This window comes from Sus scrofa, chromosome X, assembly GCF_054392235.1.
Source record: "Sus scrofa isolate SSC_HxYL_T2T_F1_AM1 chromosome X, Sscrofa_HxYL_maternal_Yorkshire_Landrace_v2.0, whole genome shotgun sequence".
Taxonomy (NCBI): Eukaryota; Metazoa; Chordata; class Mammalia; order Artiodactyla; family Suidae; genus Sus; species Sus scrofa.
Window position 1 is genome coordinate 17066466 of NC_139401.1, and position 12267 is coordinate 17078732.

General features: G+C 42.9%; 1 protein-coding gene across 9 annotated transcripts in view; it reads left to right on the forward strand.

Moving 5' to 3' along the window:
• Positions 1-12267, forward strand: part of REPS2 (RALBP1 associated Eps domain containing 2) — a 245961-nt gene that overhangs the window by 12585 nt on the left and 221109 nt on the right. The window contains exon 1 of one of the 9 annotated variants that reach the window (XM_085008583.1): positions 620-818. The exons of the other annotated variants lie outside the window; for them this stretch is intronic. The gene's annotated coding sequence lies outside the window, so the exon portion shown is untranslated. Of the gene's footprint in view, positions 1-619; positions 819-12267 lie in introns of those variants that run through there. 9 annotated transcript variants of the gene reach the window in all.

Here is a 12267-nt window from a genome sequence, read left to right on the forward strand (position 1 = left end):
GGTGTTCTTTTTTTTTTTTTTGGCTGCACCCATGGCATGTGGAAGTTCCCAGGCCAGGGATTGACCCCACGCTCCAGCAGCGACCTGAGCCACTTCAGTGGCAATGCCAGATCGTTGAGCCACTGGGGAACTCTAGGTTTGGATCATTTTTGAGGTGCTTCTGTGGTATGGTGAAGCCGAACGTGGCACAGCCTAGGGTCAAGGCTGATCACACTCTGAGGCCAAGGATGCCATCAGAAATTGGGGTCATCAGGGACCCCCAGGACTGGCATGCCTAGAGGGTTTCACTGAACACTGAGGCATGGAGAGGCGAGCAGCAGGCCGCCTTTGTCCTCTGTAGTTGGAAGAGGCCCGGGGAGGGAATGTTGTCGCTGGGCTGTGGGGGGGGACTTCCCCTGCAGGAACAGTGGTCTGGGAGAGCAGTGTCATTGCCAGCACTGTGGCCAGGGCGGAGCTGGCGGGCTGAGGGACAGAAAGCCACCTCTGTCTCCTGCCTGCAGTGCGTCTCCTTGTCTGCACCCAGCCGGAGGCCAGAGGCAAGGGAGCCTGGGTGTTGAAGCTTCCACAGGCCAGCCTTCTGGGCTGAGTGGAGGAGGAGGAGGAGCTGCTTGTGGCTCTGGGGGAGAGATGGACAAGCCAGCACAAGCTGCCGGCTAGGCTGGGACCCAGCACCCTGGATCCTAGAGAGGCTGGTGTGGGGAGTGAGGGAGTCCGTTTGTGCCAGATGGAGCCTGGTGTCCTGACCTCTAGGAGGGCCGAGAGGGCTGAACCCGAGCGACTCTTGCCTCTGAGCATCTTCCCGTGTCTCCGGGGAAGCCGTGAGGACTGTTGTCTGTTTGCATCTGGATATGGGTGATGTGTGCTTTTTCAGCAGAGTGAGGCGTTTCCATGAGCTGCAGTGCTTATTCTTGGTCAGGGCACTGGGAAATACACAGCCAGCCCTCCTGGGGGTTCTGCTCGGCCAGCCGCATGTGGTGGGGAAGGTCACCCCAGGGCTGGGGGTGGATTGGCTCAGGGCAGTAGAAAGTGTATCCTACTGTTTTAGGGGCCTCGCCTTCTGGTAGTTTGGCTTTTTTTCTTTCCCTAAAGGGTAGGATTCCTGTAGGGATTCTTGCTCATCCCCACATAGCCCTACGTGTGTGTCCACCCAGGATTTCTTCGTACATTGCTCAGACTCACTAAGGCCCTGTTGAACAAACCCAGGCTATTAAAAAATGTAGAATCCTTCTCAAATACTGCAAAGTAACCTCAAATGCAGAGGAATAGCTTTGTTCTCTTTTTCAGTCTTTATGGGCTAGCCTATCTTCTGGAAAACTTGTTGCCATGGCAATATGGGATATTATCTATCTCAGTAGTGTACGACATAAAAATAGCCCTTTGTGTTCCAGGGTGATACTGGTGACAGGTGGTTGGGTGAATGTTTAGCAGGGTGCTTTGTCAGCATTCTGCTGTTTAAGGTTGTGAAATAAAAATGAGTATTGATTTGTTTTTTCTCTCAGAATGCAGTTTTATCCGGAAAGGGCAGGTACTGGTGTTTAATTTTTTCTTTTTTTTTTTTTTTTGTCTCTTAGGGCCGCACTCGGCAGCATATGGATGTTCCCAGGCTAGGTAGGGGTTGAATCCAAGCTACAGCTGCTGGCCTACACCACAGCCACAGCAACATGGGATCCAAGCATGTCTGAGGCCTACACCACAGCTCACGGTAACGCTCGATCCTTAACCCATTGAGGAAGGCCAGGGATCGAACCTGCGTCCTTATGGATGCTAGTCAGATTCATTTCCACTGAGCCACAATGGGAACTCCTGGTCTTGTGTGTAATTGTCAGTCATAAGCCTGCCTTTGCAGGTCAGGTAAATAAGAGGGTTGAAGCCGCCTCTCATTGTGGTTAAGGAAACGGCTTCTCTACTCGTGCTGTTGGTGTTCGAGGGTGTGCAGCACAGGATTGAGTGGCGGCCAAATAGTGTAATTCTCTCTTTCTTCAACAAATGGTTCTGCCTAAGTACCTTGTCCTTAGAAATCCCAAAGTAGCAAGTGATCAGGTGGTGAACCAGATGAGCTCTGAACTGTGTATCTCCTCACTCCTTGCAGGTTCTTAAATGGAACAGATTCTTTTTTTTTTTTTTTTTTGGCTGCACCCTGAGCACGTGGAAGTTCTCGGGCCGGGAATCAAACCCATTATGCAGTTGTAGCCTGTGCCACCTGGGAACTTTTTGGAACAGGTTCTTGATGAAAGTCACTTTCCCCTGCTGGTTTTAGCATGGACCTCACATGTAGCCAAGGATGGACTCTAGACCCTAAGCTTGATTTTTACTTTGAAAAACCCTTCGGGTGGTTTTTTAGAGCAGTAACACATATTTGTTATCCTCTCACCTTTCTTCTAGAAATTTGCCGTGTATGTAAATAACAGCTTCCTAGGGCTGAAAGAAAGTTTAGTTTTGAGAATTTTAGCTTCTAATGAGAGACTACCATGGCTTGGAGTTTTAGGTTTGGAAGTAATCTAATTCCCTTATGCATTGTCCTACCGCAGAACTGGAGGCCTTCCGTTTGTCCTTTCTCTTGAAGTCAGCGTGAATATCTTTTTGCTGATGATATCAGCAATAGTCGTTGAGTGGCTTGCTGGGTACCCAGTACTCCTCTTAAACCTTTTTTTTTTTTCCGGTATTAAGTCACCTAATTCCCATAAACATTCTGAATGGTTTTGGTCCCTGTTTTCCAGATGAGGCATACTCATGAGCATGCCTTTCTGTGTCTGGTCCGTAAGCCTTGTGTGGTGTAAGACTCGGTCCCTCCTTCTTGTTTCCCAGCATGTGGGAGGGTTTCTGATACAGAAAGCATTCCTCTCCCAGAGGATGGCCACATGCAGCCTGTGGGCCACATCCAGCCGGTTGCCTATTTTTTTGGATGACCTCTGAACTAAGGATGGTTTTTACATTTTTAAAGGGTTGGGGAAAAGGAAGAGTATTTCATGATGCATGCAAAGGGTATGAAATTCAAATTGCACCTTCCATGAACAGCTTTCTTGGCCGATAACCACGCTCCGATGTTTACGTATTGTCCATGGCTATGTATACATACGCACTAGAGTCGAGGCCTGAGTAGTTGTGACAGAGACTAAATAGCCCATAGGCCCTAAAGTATTTACAGAAGTTTGCCACCTCCTGCTCTCTATTCTTCTATGTCTAGAATGGGAGATTGTATCGAATGATAAGAGCAGATTGGATTTATGTACAGGTTCTTTTTTGGTATGTATTCCACTTTCCCCTCTTCCACTTGTTACTGTTTTTACGAGCTTCGTTTCCTGTGCTGTGGCATATCTCAAATATGCTCGATTTCAGCTCTCTTTCTATACCCATATTGGTTTTTATCAAAACAAATGCTCATAACCTTTCTCAAATGAGGGGGAGTAATGAATTTTATCATTTTACTAGTTAATGTGTTTCTTTCGCTAGGTCAGTAATTGTAATCCCCCCAGCTCTATTTATTTCCGACTATATTGCTTTCTACTTTGGGGCTTTCAGCCAACATACAAGCATTTGAGACTTTAATAATCCTAACCAAACCACTTGCACTCACTGTGCTGTTTTAATTTGGTAAATCCTCTGTAGGATAAAGATTACATTATTCATCCTGTTGGATTTAATATACTCATCGTAATCAACTTTCGAACATTCATGCAGTTATTTTAAAAAATATGTTTTCTCTCCTTTGTTTCTTGTTTCTCTACTTTTTATTGTTATTTATTTATTTATTGGCCGTGCCTGCCACATGCACAATTTCCCGGCCCAGGGATTGAACCTGAGCCACAGCAGTAACCAGAGCCTTAGCAGAGACAATGGTGGGTCCTCAACTTGCTGAGCCATAGGGAAGTTCTCCCCACTTTTTAAATAACAGCTTTATTGAGCTGTAATTCACATACCATACACCTTACGCATTTAAAGTGTACAATTCAGTTTTTAGTATATTCACTATTTCCAGAATATTTTTTATTTTTATTTTATTATTTTTTAATTTATATTTTATTTTATTTTGTTTTGTTTTGTTTTGTTTTTTGTCCTCTTCAGGCTGCACCATCGGCATGTGGAGGTTCCCAGGCTAGGGGTCCAATCGGAGCTGTAGCCACCAGCCTACGCCAGAGCCACAGCAATGCCAGATCCGAGCCGTGTCTGTGACCTACACCACAGCTCCCGGCAACGCCGGATCCTTAACCCACTGAGCGAGACCAGGGATCAAACCTGCAACGTCATGGTTCCTAGTCGGATTCATTTCCGCTACGCCACGATGGAAACTCCTATTTCCAGAATATTTTTTTTTAATGGAAATTTTTTATTTTTATTATTATTTTTTTATTTTTCTTTTTTAAATTTTTTTTTGTCTTTTGTCTTTTGTCTTTTTTGTTGTTGTTGCTATTTCTTGGGCCGCTCCCGCGGCATATGGAGGTTCCCAGGCTAGGTGTCGAATTGGAGCTGTAGCCACCGGCCTACGCCAGAGCCACAGCAACTCGGGATCCGAGCCGCGTCTGCAACCTACACCACAGCTCATGGCAACGCTGGATCCTTAACCCACTGAGCAAGGGCAGGGATCGAACCCGCAACCTCATGGTTCCTAGTCGGATTCGTTAACCACTGCGCCACGACGGGAACTCCCTCCAGAATATTTTTTAAATCGAAGTATAGTTGATATATAATGTTGTGTTAGTTTCAGGTGTACAGCAAAATGATTCAGTTTATATACGTGTGTGTGTATGTGTACACACACATACAGTTATGTTGCTTCTTTTTCAAACTCTTTTCCATTATATGTTATTACGAGATACTGATTATATAGTTCCCCGTGCAATATAGTAGGTCTTTGTTGTTTATCTATTTCATTTATGGTGGTGTGTATCTGCTAATCCCAAACTCCTAATTTATCCCTTCCCACTCCCTTTCCCCTTTGGTAACTATAACTTTGGTTTCTGTGGCTGTGAGTTTCTTTCCGTTTTGTAAATAAGTTTATTTGTATCATTTTTTTTAAAGATTCCACACATAAATGATGTCATGTAATATTTGTCTTTCTTTGTCTGACTTAGTGTGATGATCTCTAGGTCCATCCTTGTTGCTGCAAATGGCATTATTTCATTCTTGTTTATGGCTGAGTAGTATCCCATTGTATATGTGTATATGTGTATGTCACATTTTCTTTATCCTTTTTTTTTTTTTGCCACACCCTCGGTATGCAGAAGTTCTGGGGTCAGGGATCTCACCCGAGTCACACCAGCAGCCTGAGCCACAGCAGTGACAACCGTGAGATCCTTAACCTCAGGATCCACCAGGGAATTCCTATCCATTCATTTAAGTTGTTACCATGGCTTGACTATTGTCAGTAGTGCTGCTATGAACATATAGGGGTGCATGTATCTTTTCCAGTTAGAGTTTTCGTCTTTTCTGGATATGTGCCCAGGAGTGGGATTACTGGATCATATGGTAACTCTATTTTTAGTTTTTCGAGGAACCTCTGTCCTGTTCTCCATGGTGGCTACACCAATTTACATTCCCACCAACAGTGTAGGAGGGTTCCCTCTTCTCCACACCCTAGTTCCAGAATATTTTTACCACCCCCAAAAGAAAAACCATGTACCTACTAGCAAGTCACCCCCAATTCCACTGTCCCTAGGCAGCCACAGTTCTACTTTCTATCCATATGGATTTAACTGTTGTGAACATATCGTACAATTGAAATTGTACAATATGTGGTAATTTGTTAACTGGCTGTTTTTTTCACTTGTCATTATGTTTTCAGTGTTCCTCCATGTTGTAGCATGAACCAGTACTTTTTTTTTTTTTTTTCTTTTTAAGGTCATACTGTGGCATATGGAGGTTCCCAGGCTAGGGTTTGGGTTGGAACTGCAGCTGAGGCCCATGCCACAGCCATGGCAACCCTGGATCTGAGCAGCATCTGCGACATATGCTGCAGCTTGCAGCTCCACCAGATCGTTAACCCACTGAGCAAGGCCAGGGATCCAAGCCACATCCTCACAGAGACAATGTTGGGTCCTTAATGCACTGAGCCGCAAGGGGAACTCCAACAGCCAGTACTTTTTAGGGCCCAGTAATATTCTCTTGTATGGACAGGACGCATTTTATTTACCCATTCTTCAGTTGATGGACATTTGGGTTATTTCTACTTTTTGGCTATCATACGTGATGCTGCTGTGAACGTTTGTGTACAAGTTTTTGTGTGAATGTATGGTTTTGTTTCTCTTGGTTAATTACCTAGGAATGAAATTGCTAGATCATACAGTAAATCTGTGTTCAACCTTTTCAGGAGCTGCCAGACTCTTCCAAAGTGCTGCACCATTTTACATTCCTGCCATCAATATATGTGGGTTTCAGTTTCTCTGCATCTTTGCCAGCATTGTCATTGTCTGCCTTTTTGGTTATAGTCATCCTAGTGGATGAGAAGTGGTGTCCATTGTGGTTTTAATTTGTGTTCTCCTGATGACTGATGATTTTAATGATATCATGTGCTTATTGGCCATTTGTATATCTTTAGAGAAAGTCTACTTAAATCCCTTGCCCGTATTTTTTTTATTGTTGTCTTTGCCTATTTTATTTTTATGATTTTATTTTTATTTTTATTTTTGCTTTTTAGGGCTGCACCCACGGCATATGGAGGTTCCCAGGCTAGGGGTCAAATCGGAGCTGTAGCTGCTGGCCTGTACCACGGCCACAGCAGTGTGGGATACGAGTGTGTCTGCGACCTATACCAGAGCTCACGGCAGTGCTGGATCCTTAACCCGCTGAGCGAGGCCAGGGATTGAACCTGTGTCCTCATGGTTGCTATTCAGATTTGTTAACCACTGAGCCACGACGGGAACTCCTGCCCATTTTTATTTTATTTTTATTTTTTTTAATTTTTTTTATTTTTTTTGTCTTTTGTCTTTTTTTTTTTTGTTGTTGTTGTTGCTATCTCTTGGGCCGCTCCCGCGGCATATGGAGGTTCCCAGGCTAGGGGTCGAATCGGAGCTGTAGCCACCGGCCTACGCCAGAGCCAGAGCAATGCGGGATCCGAGCCGCGTCTGCAACCTACACCACAGCTCACGGCAACGCCGGATCGTTAACCCACTGAGCAAGGCCAGGGACCGAACCCGCAACCTCATGGTTCCTAGTCGGATTCGTTAACCACTGCGCCACGACGGGAACTCCCTGGGTTGTCTTTTTACTTTCTTGATGGTGTCCTTTAAAGCATAAAATTTAAAAATTTTGATGAGTTTTTTTTTTTTTTTTTTGCTGTTGTTACTTATTTTTTTGGTGTCTTATTTGAGCAATCACTGAGTAATCCAAGATCATGAATATTTACCCTGTGTTTTTATTTAAGGGTTTAATAGTTTTAGCTCATTTATTTAGGACTTTGATCCCCTTTGAGTTAATTTTTGTCATATGGTGCGAGGTAGGGGTTCAACTCCATTCTTTTGCATATGACTATTCCATTGTCCTGGTATCATTTGTTGCAAAGCTGTCCTGGCATCATTCTTTTCTCATGGAATGGTTTTGGAACCCTTTTCCAAAATCAGTTGACCATAAATTTAAGTGTTTATGGTTGAACATGCCCATTCTGTTGCATTGATTTGTATTTCTATCATTATGCCACTACCATATTTTGTTGATTTGTTTTACTTTTTTTGATGCACACGTTCTCCTCCCCCTACTACTTAAACCCAGGACATGTCACACTTGGTGGTATCTTACATTGCATCAAAGCTTGCCGAGTGGGTGTTAGTGACTTGGGAAAGGGTATTAGAGTCTAGAGTGGAGCACTGTTAACTCTTAGGAACTGAATGGGTGGGAGATAGGGATGGTGAGAGAGACTTAAAGTGGATGTTCCCTCAGTGTTTAGCAGCATACTCAAAGCAGGAGTCAAAAATAGTCCAGCTTTACATAATTCCAGAGCTTAGTACTTATGGTTCCAGTTTATTATGATGGATTCTTTTAAGAAATACTGCATCACTGAATACTGTTGATGGCACAGAGGACCACACTGTGGACAAATAGGGACATTGAGCACTCTTAGTCAAAAAGATGAACAGAAGTCCTATTGTGAACATGAGGAAGTTTTAGGGAAACCTTGAACAATTAATTTTACTTATTTTCCTTTTTATGAAAAAAGGGGTAATGAATATGTTATGAGTGATAAATGAAAAACCTAAGTCTAAAAGAGCTCCTTTAATAAGTCTAAGATAAATGCTAAGCGGTAAAGTACTGTATCATTTCTTATTTGGCTCTCTTTTCTTAGTGTTCCCTAAAATAATGGTGTCTTAGGTTTGAAATACTGTTACCGTCCTGCTTCTAGCTCTGTTACCACCTCAGGGGGAGTTGGGTCTTTTCCCAGAATCTGTTCTATGAATTGACCTTTCTGGTTTCTACTTCTTGCTGTCACTCTGTGTCCATCTGTTTTCTAGCCACTAGGATTTTATTCTATCCCTTTCTCGTGGGCTTGTAGGCTTAAGATCTTTTTAAAAAAAAAAGCCTTGTATTATTGTTCTAGTAGAGTTTTGAGTGGGAATGGAGGTTAACATATCTTTCAATCCAGTAGGAACATTCAGTCACCAAAGGGATGAGCTCACAGAAAATGTCTTTTAGAAAAGTTGCAAAAGAAAAGAAAAAAAAGTAGAGTTCCTTCTCTTCCTCACCTCGCTCCTTTAATGTTAACAGCGTATAGAACCATAGTACAGTTATCAAGAGTAGGAAAATGACATTCCTCCACTACTATTAACCAAACTAGAGACCTTAATCCAAATTTCTTCAGTTTTTCCATTGGTGGTCTATTTCTATTCCAGGATACTCTCCAGGATTCCATATTGAATTAACATGTTACATTTCTTCTTAGCCTCCTCTAGTCTGTAAACAGTTTTTTTTTTCTTTCTTTCTTTCTTTCTTTTTTTTTGGCTGCCCTGAGGCGTGTGGAATTCCTGGGCCAAGGATCAGATCCCAGCTGGATCCTTAACTCACTGTGCTGGGCCGGGGAATCAAACCTGTGTCCCAGCGCTCCAGAGATGCCAGAGCTGGTACTCCTGAAAACAGTTTCTTAAATCTTGTCTTTTATAGCACTTGTGAAGAGTACTGATGAGTTATTTTGTTGACTGTCCCTCAGTCTTTTTGATTAAGATTGTGCATTTTTGGCTAGATTACTAGAAAAATGATGATGCATCCTTTTCAGTGCATTGTATTATGAATTCCTAATTTTTTTCTTCTTATGGCCACACTTGCAGCATATGGAAGTTCCCAGGCCAGGGGTGAATCAGAGCTGCAGCTGCATTATAGGCAGCTTGCAGCAACACTGGATCTTTACTTTAACCCATTGAGTGAGGCCAGAGATCAAACCTGCATCTTCATGGATACTGTCGGGTTCTTAACCCACTGAGCCACAATGGGAACTCCTTGAATTCCTAATGGTGGTATCAAGTCTTGTTACATGGTGACATTTACCGCAGTCACTTTTTGCACCTTAATTTTCAGCATTCATTGGTGGATCTATATCCATTAATTTCATATAATTTTTTTTTTTTTTTGTATTTTCTAGAGCTGCACCCGCGGCATATGGAGGTTCCCAGGCTAGGGGTCCAATCGGAGCTGCAGCTGCCATCCTACACCACAGCTCACAGCAGCGCCGGATCCTCAACCCACTGAGCGAGGCCAGGGATCGAACCTGCAACCTTATGGTTCCTAGTCGGATTCATTAACCACTGAGGGAACTCCTTTTTTTAATTTTTTAAATTTAAAAATTTTTTTGTCTTTTTTTTTTTTTTTTCGTCTTTTTGCCATTTCTTGGGCCACTCCTGCGGATATGGAGGTTCCCGGGCTAGGGGTCGATTCGGAGCTGCAGCTGCCAACCTACGCCAGAGCCATAGCAACACAGGATCCGAGCCGCATCTGCGACCTATACCACAGCTCACGGCAACGCCGGAATCTTGACCCACTGAGCAAGGGCAGGGATCGAACCCTCAACCTCATGGCTCCTAGTAGGATTTGTTAACCACTGCGCCACGACGGGAACTCCTTTTTTTATCTTTTTGCCATTTCTCCATTTCATATAATTTTCTAGGTTTGGTTTTTTTTTTTTTTTTTGCCTCACCTGCAGCATGTGGAAGTTCCTGGGCCAGGAATTGATCCCACCCCACAGCAGCCACCCAAGACATTGCAGCGATGTCAGGTCCTTAACAAGCCGTGCTACAAGGGAACTCCTTTCTAGAGTATTTGTGATAAACAAGTTTTGATTAAGCGAAAATAAAGCTGTGCTCTATAAGAAGCAAAGATCAGTTACCTAAACGTCCTATCATACTGGTTCATATAATACCAGTATTTATTTACCCCAGTTTTTAGGGGCTTAACACAACAGAAGCTTTCCTTTCTGGTGTAGTTTTCTGCTACAGAGTGGCAAGGAGCCAGGCTAAACTTTATTTTGAAGTGATTTCAAACTGACAGAAAAGTTGTAAAAATAGTACCAGGAAATCTTGTGTACCCTTTACCTAGGCTTGCCACATTTTTTTCTTTTGGTCCATATATGTATTCTCCATCCATCCATCCATCCGTCCGTCCAGTTATCTGTCATCTTATTCTAAACTATTTGTAGATAGGTTGCATACATCATGCTGTTTTATGCCTTAATAGTTTTTTTTTTTTTTTTGTCTTTTTGCTATTTCTTTGGGCCGCACCATCAGCATATGGAGGTTCCCAGGCTAGGGGTCTAATCGGAGCTGTAGCCGCCAGCCTACACCAGAGCCACAGCAATGCGGGATCCGAGCCGCTTCTGCAACCTACACCACAGCTCATGGCAACGCCGGATCCTTAACCCACTGAGCAAGGGCAGGGACCGAACCCGCAACCTCATGGTTCCTAGTCGGATTCATTAACCACTGCGCCACGACGGGAACTCCTATGCCTTGATAGTTTAAACCCATGTATTTCTCTATTTGTTTAACTCTAGGATATGCATAAAGTTGTTTCATAGTGGCTAACCCTTCTTCCTGTGAGAAATACGTTTACTAACTAGATTATAGCAGGACAGTTCTTTTTTCTGTAGCCTTACTCGAAGCATCTAGTGAAGATTTTCAACAGTTTTCCCCTAAGGTATTCAAGGACATAGAGTTACTCAAATTCAGGAAATTTAATACGGATGCAGTGCTTTTGTCTCTATTCTATATTCCATTGTCATCAGTTGTCCCCAAAATGTAATTCATAGGAATCTTTTTGTTTTTTCCTGATAAAGGATCGAGCCCAGGATCACAACCTGAGTTTCTATGTCATGGCTCTTTAGTCTCCTTTGATTTAGAATAGTTTCTGTAAGCTTTTGTCTTTTGTCACATTGACATTGTGAACAATGACATTTCATGACACCGTCTTGCAGAATGTGCCAAATTTGGGTTTGGTTGCAGCTTCTCTTGTTTGGATGAAGATTGTGCATTTTTGTCTGGTTACTGCAGCAGTGACCTGCCCTTTGCAGGTGATGAATGCACTGGGGTCACAGGATGGCTCGTTGCCACGTCTTGGTGCTTTCAGTTTTAATCATCTGGTTTGAGTCTGAAGTGTTTTTAGGTATGAAATATCAGAGCGATCGATACTATAAATGTCTTACAACAGTGTCTACATTGAAAAATTATGATCGAAAAGGCTTTCAAACCCACTCAGATTGACATACGCCTAATATGAAATCCAAACTGTTTTCACTTTTTTTGCTTGGGTCATTTTCTGTCATTGAAATATTAACGCATGATTTAGCCATTCATGACTGATTTCCTCTTGCCGGCATTTTTCCCCTTAAATTTTTTTCTTTTTGGCCACACCTGTGGCATGCGGAAGTTTGCTTGCCAGGGATCAAACCTGAGCCACAGCAGTGACAGCGGTAGATCCTTAAGCCACTAGGCTGCCAGGAAACTCCATCCCTTACATTTTTTTATTGCAGTAAAATATATATAAAATTTACTATTTTAACCATTTTAAGTGTGCAGTTTCGTGTAAGTACACTCACAAAGTTGCGCAATGACCACTGCTATCTGTTTCCAGAGCTTTTTCATCATTCCAAACTGTGTACTTACTAAGCAATAACTCTCCATTTCCTCTCTCTCCCAGATCCTGATGACCTTGTTTTATATGCCTTAACAATAGTATTTTAGGATACTTAGTATTTTAGATAGCTTTCTGTGCTATCTGGGATAAGATCACTTGACTTTTTTTCCCATATCAGAACTATGATAAAAATTTACCTGCCAAATAATTCAGGGCAATTTCTGA